This window comes from Ovis aries, chromosome 26, assembly GCF_016772045.2.
Source record: "Ovis aries strain OAR_USU_Benz2616 breed Rambouillet chromosome 26, ARS-UI_Ramb_v3.0, whole genome shotgun sequence".
Classification (NCBI taxonomy): domain Eukaryota; kingdom Metazoa; phylum Chordata; class Mammalia; order Artiodactyla; family Bovidae; genus Ovis; species Ovis aries.
In genome coordinates this window covers 28513840-28523842 of record NC_056079.1, presented here as the reverse complement: position 1 = coordinate 28523842, position 10003 = coordinate 28513840, and the positions used below count along the sequence as shown (strand labels likewise).

At 44.9% G+C, this 10003-nt stretch overlaps 1 long non-coding RNA gene across 1 annotated transcript; it reads right to left on the bottom strand.

Moving 5' to 3' along the window:
* Positions 1–4873: 4873 nt before the first annotated feature.
* On the bottom strand, positions 4874–9734 carry LOC105606408 (uncharacterized). The gene is made up of 2 exons (XR_003587122.3): positions 9647–9734; positions 4874–9265 (listed from the first exon to the last, which is right to left on the bottom strand). It is a non-coding gene; the product is annotated as an uncharacterized LOC105606408 (long non-coding RNA).
* Positions 9735–10003: the final 269 nt, after the last annotated feature.

Below are 10003 nucleotides of genomic sequence, written 5' to 3'. Positions count from 1 at the left end.
CCAATGCATTACACCAATAGGTCGTACAGGAGGAAACAAATGTATGAAGCGCTTCAAACAGTTCTAGAAAGTTTTATGAATGGCCAAATCATGACAGGCTAGAACATTATAGAGGACAAAACAGTGAAGGTTTACATCTGGGAAAACAATAAAGTTGGCCCTCATCCCTGAGGACCTTTGAAGTCAGGTTAGGAAAAAATCAGCTCAATGTTCTGCCGAGAGTGTGGCAAGTCTTCACTTTAGTAAAATGAAAGGAACATCATCACAAACAGAAAAAAAGATGCTCTGGATGAAAGACAACTAAAGATTGTGCGGAATCGTGATACACCAGTGATGGTAGGGGGTATTTGGTCCAGCCCTGTCATCATGCACTTTGCTTCTGTCTTTGAGGGGGGATTGGATTGACATGTGATGAATTCTAACTTGGATCATATCGACCCAAGTTGTATGAGATGTTGGCTCTAATAAAGAGATTCTGGGAGGAAAATAGCCATGTTAGTGGCTTAGGGGTCATCCAAACTTTGGGGCCACTGCAGTCACCGTTCTGCACAATCACCTGTGCATCTATTGTAACCCAGCCCCACACTGTTGGAAAACAAAGAGCTCAGCATGCATCGTCTGAGACGTGTGTCACAATCTCATTGCAAGTCTCAATACGAGAAGACGTTCTCAGGTTGAAAACACATTAATGGGTGTTCTGCCTAGGTAAGGATTTTTCGAAAGGGTCCCCAGTACATTTCCTTTTCTCTTTGCATTTTAATCAGCTTGTCATTTCATCATCTGCATTCTGTGTCGGCTGTTTGGGATCATTAGGCAAAACCTAGCGATCGCTGCCTATTACTCAGTACGTTTGCTCTAATAAGCTTTCGTAAATAAAACCCAAAGAGATGAAAAAGGCCAGTGGCTGATTACATGCAACCAATTTGGTCTCATTAGGTTCTTATAAGGAGAAAAAGTAAATATAATCTTTATAAATCATACAGCTATAGCAGAGACGCCTGGCAAAATTCATTAGTTAAGATAATAAGAGTGAAGACCATTTAAACGTGCGTAACAGTTTGGTTTATGAAGCTGTTAAGTACTGTTTCATCCATTATAAACTTTTACAAAACTCAAAGATGTAATCAGGCAGGGGAAATCATATATTCTTCCATGATTCCCTAAGGTTTGGGCTTAATAAATTGCTATTAAAACAATGATAAAAATAACTAATGCTTGTCTTGAATTTTTCATTCAAAGACCCTTGAGTGACTCGTAAAACATTAATTTATTTTCCCTTGATGCCCAAGGCCTAGATAAAGTTTATTCAACCTCTTTTACAGAGGGTACCATTAAGGCTCAAACAGATAAAATGATAAACTAAAATTCAAAACAAACAAAAAACTACAGCAGAATTGAAAGCTAACAAAGAATATACCCTAAGGTTATTGCTTCTCAAGTCAAAGTCAAGTCAGAATTTTCATTAAAAAAAAAAAAGACTGTTGCCTCTTTTATTACTTTGCCCTAAGCATATCTCGATTTGATTCTTGGGTGGCAAGTAAGGCAAATGTTCATGGCTAGACTTGATTATTGCTTCCCAACTGAAGAATCTGTTCCGGATAAAAATAAAACAGCTATGGAGAGAGAGTAGAACTTGGAGGCAGGCCGCCTGGTTTTAAGAAGTGGCTCTGTTCCTTCACTCTGTGAACTTGTACAAGTCACTGAATGGACCCAAGACCCTCCCAGGTGAGGTAGGGATAACACTGCTATTTGGAGGAAAGGAGATGATTAATATCAGAGAGAAAACATCTTTGCCAACTTTATAGTGCTGCCAAATATTATCTCTTTTTTTCCCCCGGATCTTTCCCTCTTGTTCGTTGCAATCAGCCCTCCCCTCCATAGGAGCAAGGGCTTGACTCCAGGAGCCCTAGCTCACACCAAAATCCTCGGGTGCTCAAGCCCTTTATGCAAAACAGTGACCTACAGTGGATGTGGTTGGCCCTCCTTACTCATGGATGCAAAATCTGCAGATGTATTAATAAGATCTGCAGATGCAAAGTCCACAGATACAGAGGGCAGACAGTATATGCTATGATGTGGTGAGAATTAGTCCCATCTCCCAATAGGCCCACCATATTTTTTGCAAACACCTTTAGGACTGTTCTGAAGCCTTTGTCTAACGGGTCAGTAGGATGCCCAGTCTCAGCACCAGGAAAACAGAGGGTATGTTAATAAATAAGCACGTCCCTCTCCGTCTCCACATTATTACCTCTAGTGAGACATCAGAATGTGATCCGCAAACTTGGCCTAAACCTGTCAGCCCAGGAGGAGACAGGTTTTTAAGACGGCCAGGAAGAATGGAAAAGGAGAGGCAGTAATGGGTTCTCTTCCCTCTGTCCCTTCCCCATTTGGGTCAGGTTACCATCTCCCCTGTGACATCACTGCCCACCTGCTCCCTTCAGCCCTCATTTCCATTATTAACCGCTGCCTCCGGGTCCAAAGAAAGGCCTCTACAGCAGTCCAGCTTCCCACCGCAGTGTGAACATCCCAGCAACAAAGAGAACTGAGAGGGTAGGGGTGGGGGAAGTAAAACGGAGAGAAGCTAGTATTATCTTGGGGACTTTAGCTCTCCGGTGAATTATCCCTGAGCCTGCTATGTGCACACAGAGCAAAGGAACTAAAAGAACCACTGGCTTTAAACAAAGCATACGAGGTTAAACAACGTATCGTGTCCTTTAGGCTTCATGGAGCGGCTGTGCCTAGGTGGAGAGGGTTGTGATGTTAGGAAGTGGGTAACAGGAGAGCAGCAGGAAGAGGCAGCTGTATTTTATTCAATATTCTTTTTCTCCCCTCCCTCCATCTTAAATATATCAGGGATGTAGCTACAAAGTGCTTCTTACAGTAGGTGCAACAGCGCCACCTAGAGGCCAAGAGGTAGTAACTGTCCCTCCAGCCCGGGATAGGCCAGTACTGAAACAGATTACCCCAGTCCCCTGGCACTGCCTTAATTTAAGGAACCTTCCTCCCACTGGGCTCGACCCCAGCTTCCCCGGAAGGCAGTCCGCAGACAAGACTTGGAGGAGCTGCCTGCAAAGCCAAGGATGCCAGGGCCGTCTTTGCTGACAACATGCAGCACAGGGCAGCTCCTCCTGAGTGTAGTTCCTAAACATAAAAGCAGAAAGGACCTTCTGGAGTATAGTCTCCAGGCCTCCCCTACTCCCATCAAAATGCAAATTTCCTGTAGTTTTTCCTTCCTCTGTCCTATGCTTCGCCTGTTAGGATAATTCATGCAAATTTTATGCATTTTGCTCAGAGGCATCTAATTAGACAGATTAGCTTGAAGACTCAGTAACCTTCTATTTTATTCTTCTAAAAAGGAGGTTTTGTCAGTTAGGAACCTCTCACTCTGACTGGGCAGCAGGCTCAGCCTGTTGGCCTGTGAACTAGAGCTCAGACATCTGCCTGCGTGCGAAGTCCGCAAACACCTGCATTTTGTGTGTGTATCATCGTACGCTTGCATTTAGGGGCGCTCCTATGCCTTCACGTCCAAAGTCTAGCACAAATGCATAGGCGTCAGTCAGTGCACCCAAAGTGCCCTTTTCCACGAGCCAAAGGGAAATGAAAAGTTAGCTCACAAAGGTCCAAGGAGTAGGAACACCTGATTGGCATAAGCACCGAACAAAGGAAATGAAAGAGAAAAACATGCCTACATGTCCTCCTTTGTTCCGAAAATGAATTCCAATTCTTGTTGGCACGCTGCCAGCCTGCATTCCAGAAGAAAAAGAAAACTCACTTATCAGGGAAAGGTAAACCAGAGACCGGGAGGCTAACAAGCTCCCAAATTGACAAAAGCATCATGGGTTGCCATGGAAAGAGATCTTTTTAAACTGTGAGGGTCATTATCCCCTTCCTTTCAAAATCCACCAGGTGTGTCAGCTGAGGATCTCATTAGACAAACAAGATTTCTCGGAGCAGCATCTGGAATGACCTTCCAACACGTTTCCTTCCTTGAAGAGTCTGCCAACTCCCAAGAGCCATCCATATGTGCATCTAAGTCCCCCACTTGGATCAAACTCCCTGAAACAGACACCCGCTCTCCCAGCACACAGCAGTCAGTAAAGCTTTTGGGTCAGAGAGCACAAACTCACCTGCCTGTCTGTGCCATTTGACGGCGGCCAGTTACCCAGAGATGGTTTCAAGTTGCAGAATTCCACTTGCCTATCTGTAAGGAACAGCCATTACTCAATTTCAGCCACTTGTCACCCAGAGGCACGGTACTGCTGGATTGTTTTTTTAACAGAAGTTTCCCTCATAACTCAGTCGGTAAAGAATCTGCCTGCAATGCAGAAGCCCAGATTCGATCCCTGGGTCAGGAAGATCCCCTGGAGAAGGAAATGGCAACCCACTCCAGTATTATTGCCTGGAGAACCCCATGGACAGAGGAGACTGGCGGGCTACAGTCCATGGGATCCCAAGAGTCGGACACAACTTAGCGACTAAACCACCACCAAAATCTGTACGTGTATGTGAAACTTCCTGATTTTTAAATGCTGGTAGCAATTTTTTTAAAAAAATGTAAAACCTAGTGCTGAGCCAAATAAAACTTGACCAGAGGCCTAATTTGACCTTGAAAATGCCAGGGCAACCCGTGTCAGATCATTCACAGCCCCTGAAAAATGTCTTCCAACCCCAACCAACTCATACTTTCCTTGCCTACTGAGGGCAGAACCTTTCAGATTTCCATGCTTTTGTTTATCCTGCTTCACCTGAGTTGGTCTTTCCTGCAGTCTCTGCTTGTCAAAATCCAATATCAAGGTCCAACTCAAATGTCAGTCTGTTTGTGAAGTCTGCCAGGATCACTGCAGTCAAAATTAATCATTCCTGTAACACTTGGTTTTTATCTTTTTTTCTTGCACTTAGCAGATCAGCCTCACAGGAGGGGTAAGCAGTGCTGGTGTGAGTCCCATTCGTGAGTCCTGGAGGCTTTGTATTTTATCCAATACATCCTCTCTCTCTGCCCAGTGCCCAGCACGGAGCCTGTGTGGATGGTTGGTTCAGATTTTCTTTGGGCAAGTTATTACATGAGAAGCAATACATGCAGTTCACTGACTCAAAAAACTAAAAAACTCAGAACACTTCAAACATATTTAATTCAATCCCTGCCTTGCATTAATCATGTCAGGTGATCAGATGATAAATCCCGAGTACTTCTGAAATTCGGTTTATTGTTGTTCAGTTGCTAAGTCGAGTAAACCCATGGACTGCAGCACTCCAGGCTTCCCTATCCCTCACCATCTCCTGAAGTTTGCCCAAGTTTATCTCTATTGCATCGGTGATACCATTCAATCATCTAATGAAATCGGGTCTACACCTTATTAGCTATTCAAATAAGGTGCATCACTTTGCCAGACCCCAGAGATTTGTTACTATTATCATGTATATTATGACTTCCAAAGTTTTTTCTCTTTTTTTTTTTTTTTTTCATGCTTTCATCCTATGTAGCCACTACACTTTCTGGCACAGAGAAAGTGAAGTGAAAGTTAAATTGCTCAGTTGTGTCCTACTCTTTGTGACCTCATGGACTATACAGTCCATGGAATTCTCCAGGCCAGAATACTGGAATGGGTTGCCATGCCCTCCTCCAAGGGATCTTCCCAACCCAGGGATCAAACCCAGGTCTCCAGCATTGCAGACGGATTCTTTACCAGCTGAGCCACAAGGGAACCTCAGCACAGGGAAAGGATTCAATAAAATATTTACGGAGTTTAATCATCATCATTGAAACAATTCTCTAATGAGCTACTACTTAAAAAAAACAGTACACTCTGAGGTGGTGATGCAGGCAACGCCCTCTAACAGCTACAATCCCATTGGAAAGCAAAATATATTTAAGTGAAAAAAAAAATTTAAACACCATCTATAGGTGGTAAATGCTGGAAGGTATTTCTTGAGCTCCATTCCCATGGCATGCCTTTTGCTAAATGCTGGGAATCCAAAGAGAGCAAAAGGCAGTGCCCACCCTCGTGGAGATTTGAGTATTACATAGGGGAGTTCAAAATGGAAAGGTCATTGTGGACTGAGCCATCGGAAAAGGTGCAATTTGAAATCACAGGGAGCGGGAAGCAAACTGATGCCGTATTGTTTTAACGTTGGAGATGTTAATGGTGCTACTGCTACTGCTAAGTCACTTCAGTCGTGTCCGACTCTGTGTGACCCCATAGACAGCAGCCCACCAGGCTCCCCCATCCCTGGGATTCTCCAGGCAAGAACACTGGAGTGGGTTGCCATCTCCTTCTCCAATGCATGAAAGTGAAAAGTGAAAAGGGAAGTCGCTCAGTCGTGTCCGACTCTTCGCGACCCCATGGACTGCAGCCCACCAGGCTCCTCCATCCATGGGATTCTCCAGACAAGAGTACTGGAGTGGGGTGCCATCGCCTTCTCCTTGTTAATGGTGGGAGAATGTCAAATAAACTGAAATGTTGCAGAAGGGAAAATATTCTAAAACAATGTTACTCAAACATCCCGGTGGCCTTTCTGGAACACAGAAAAGTAAAAATTCCTACCTCTGAACCTTGGGATCATGCCTAGCTATGACCAACAGTGATAATCCAAGGGAATGATGAGTCAGGCGGTGTGAGGTCCAACAGGAAGACCAGCTCTGCCTGGTGCCTGCGGTTGCCCTTGACTCTCTCCATTCTGGGGACATGGGTGCTGAAGGAAGGAATGGATGAGACAGACCCCCTGTTCTACCCTAGCATCATCTGGCTTCTGCCTTTCATGTCTCAAAAACACTGCTCTCTATCTATCTCAGTCCATTCAGGCTGCTGTAACAAAAATACCATTACCTGGGTGGCTTATAAACAGCAGAAATTTATTTCTCACAGTCTGGAGGCTGGAGAGTCCAAAGTCAAGATGCAAACGGATTGATTCTGATGAGGACATTCTTCATGGACAGCTAAGCTACCTTCTCCCTGAGCCCTCACATGGCCGAAGGGACAACTTAGCTCCCTGGGTGGGCCCTTTTCTTACAATGGCACTAACCCCAATTATGAAGGCTCCACCCTCATGACCTAATCATTCCCCAAAGGCCTTGCCTCCTAATGCCATCACTTGGAGGTGAATTGGGGGGAACACAGATGTTCAAACCATAGAAGTATAGAACTCCCATCTCTCTCATGGATCACCTCAGTCTATTCACAAACTTTCCAGTCCCTGGGTACAGCTTCCCTTTAGGGGATAAGGAGAGGATTATAACTACGACCATGACCATTGTTCACCCCTTCTGTTGCCCAACTTGCATTTGGTCAGTTGGTCAGGGAAAGCACAGACAAAGGAGTAAGAATAGTCTTGGTTTCAGTGTAAGTCTTTCTCTCTCTCCCTCTCTTTTTTGTCAGCCAAGCCACATGGCACATGGCATCTTAGTTCCCTGACCAGGGATTGAACCAACCATGGATGGAACTTGTTCTCCCTGCAGTGAAAGCACAGAGTCTTAACCACTGGATCTCCAGGGAAGTCCCAGACTTCCTCTTCCAAGAGAGTAAGTTGATATCATGACATATATTTGCCTTAGCCCACGAAACAGAACAATCCATCCACAAGACTTGAATGTGTATAACTTATAACTATCCTATAAAACAAAGAAAATGCAGTTAAGGAAATTAGAAAGAATGAGAAAGGGGGGTAGTGGAAGAAGGGAGATCAGCATAACAGATAAAAAAAATAAAATAAGGATTTATTGAGAGAATCTGAGGTGCATCTGGGAGTTGCTGGAAATAAAAAGATGAGGAAAGGAGGGAAAAATAATTAGATAGACTCAAATCCCTGCTTTGCAAGCCCATGCTCTGACAGTAATTTATTCTTTAAAAAAAAAAAAAAAAAAAAAGAGGCAGAAGGAGATCAGAAGATGGGAAAGAAATAATCAACACAGAAGTGAAGGTGTTAACCTGAACAGATTTCAAGCTGAAACAAAGAGTTTATATGATTAGCTGTAATTACGTGGAGATGTATAAACATCTTGGACAAATGGTACCCAGTAGAACTCTAGCGCTTCCTAGTGCCTTATTAGTTTAGTCTTTTGATATTTATTTTATGTTCTGCCAGCAAAATTTTTTGTCCTAGATGATGTGTTTGGCAAATCCTTTATTTGGGATGCTTCCTGATTTCAATATTTTTAGCTGCAGTGGTTTTTTAATCACAAGGGTATTGTTTCTAAAGCAATTATTTTATGTGCAACCAAAAGCAAAACTGAAGCCCAGTCCAGATTCATCTGTCATCCTCTAAGCAAGGGGCACAGCAGGAAGAGGCAGAAAACTGCCCTTGAGGACCGGAATGTGAAGGGATCTCAGATTTTTCTTATAACACATGGTTGGCGGTGACCTTTACTGCTCTCACCCAGTGTCGTTGATTGAAAGTGGCAAACTGCAACTTCATCTGTGTTCATCAGAAATGGAGTCTCATTTACTCCTCCCACCTTGAAATCGAGCCTCTTTGCAATCAGCCAGCTTTCTGAGTGGCCTACGGTTTGGATAAGAGGCACAAGAACTAATGTCTTTCTAGAATGAAATGTAATGTCTTACCGTTCAATTGTTTTTCTGAGGAAGCAGTAGCACCCTTGGTTTGGGGTATAGAGGCTTGGAATTAGTACCTGGAAGGAAGAAGAGCTGAAACTTCCCAACTGATCTCATCTCAAGCCATCTCTAGACCGACATCTTCTTCAAAGCCCCCCTCACAAAGGGACAGGAACAAATCCATCCATTCTCTGAGGTCCCTGTTGCTGGTTTCCATTGCCACTTCCCCCACAGTCTTTTTCCACCCAAAAATGATGGGGAAAAGACAGGGTCAAATCCTTTGTGGCAAGGCAGATGTACACACAGCCATCAGCAGGTAGAGAAACAGCCCTTAAAGACTGGGTTCCAGGGTCACCTCCATGTTTCAAGCCCACATCCAGGCATCAGGTTGCTTCTGTCACAAAGTGCTTCCTTCCAAGAATATTTAAATTGATTCAATAAAGGCATTGTTCAGAGAGGAAATGTGCAGTACAACCAGCGCAGTCATTTCTACAGCAAACGAATTACAGGCTGAAGCACAATGTGAAGCCTCTTTTCCAATTGTCCGTGGGAAGGTGCTCATTTGGAGTCATTACCTCATGCGTCTGTCAGAGGGATCTGCGCCAGGCCGTAATGAGGCACGTTCGTTTTCCTTCGGAACCGGTGTTTGGTGACTTGGCTCTATCACAGCTGTGAGACTGTGGTTCAAGTAGCTGCTTCAGATCCAGCTTTCCGTCTTTCTAGAAAGTTCAAAGCCAACCAGGCTACAGTTATCAGGGCAGATTTTAAAACCCGCAAGAAGATTTTAAAACAGGTAAGAAAGGAGAGAGGGGCAATCCCAGAAAAAGAGTTTTCTTGGGGAATCCCGCCACAAACTGAAGGCAGGAGTTGCTGCCCTTAGGGGTAGGAGGGAAGGTCCTGGCAGCTGCTCTGGTTGCCTCAAGGAAAGTGTATAACACCAGATGGGCAGGGAGCCTGAGGTAAAATAGCCCAGACGGTCTCCATCCCAGCGTTGATTTTATTCTGTCACTGCGTCCCTTCTGCTCAAAAACTCTCCACGGTCCCACTGCCTTCAGAATCATATCCCAGCACAGTGACAAAATGGCACCAGCCTACCTTACCTGCCTTCCGTGTTCCCCCTCTGTGACAGGTATCTTCTGTCCTGCCCTCCAGACCCGTGATCTGCCTGTCTTCACAGACTCGCATCCTGGGGGCCTGACCTGCGGGATCCCACCCAGTTCCCGCGGGAGGTGGCTTCCTGGTTGGGCTCAACCAATAGGGAGAGAGGGGCGGAGCCAGGCAGGCGGTGGGAGGGTCGCGGCTGAGGCGTCCGTTGTCCTAGTCTGTTCTGTTTCCTTCACCTTTAATCCAGCTGCGCCCCTCTTATGAAGGGCAGTGCTCCCTGAGAGGCGGCTCCCTCTACACTGCGATCGCTGGTTCTAATGACCATTCTTTCACTAAGTTCACTGCGCTTGCTG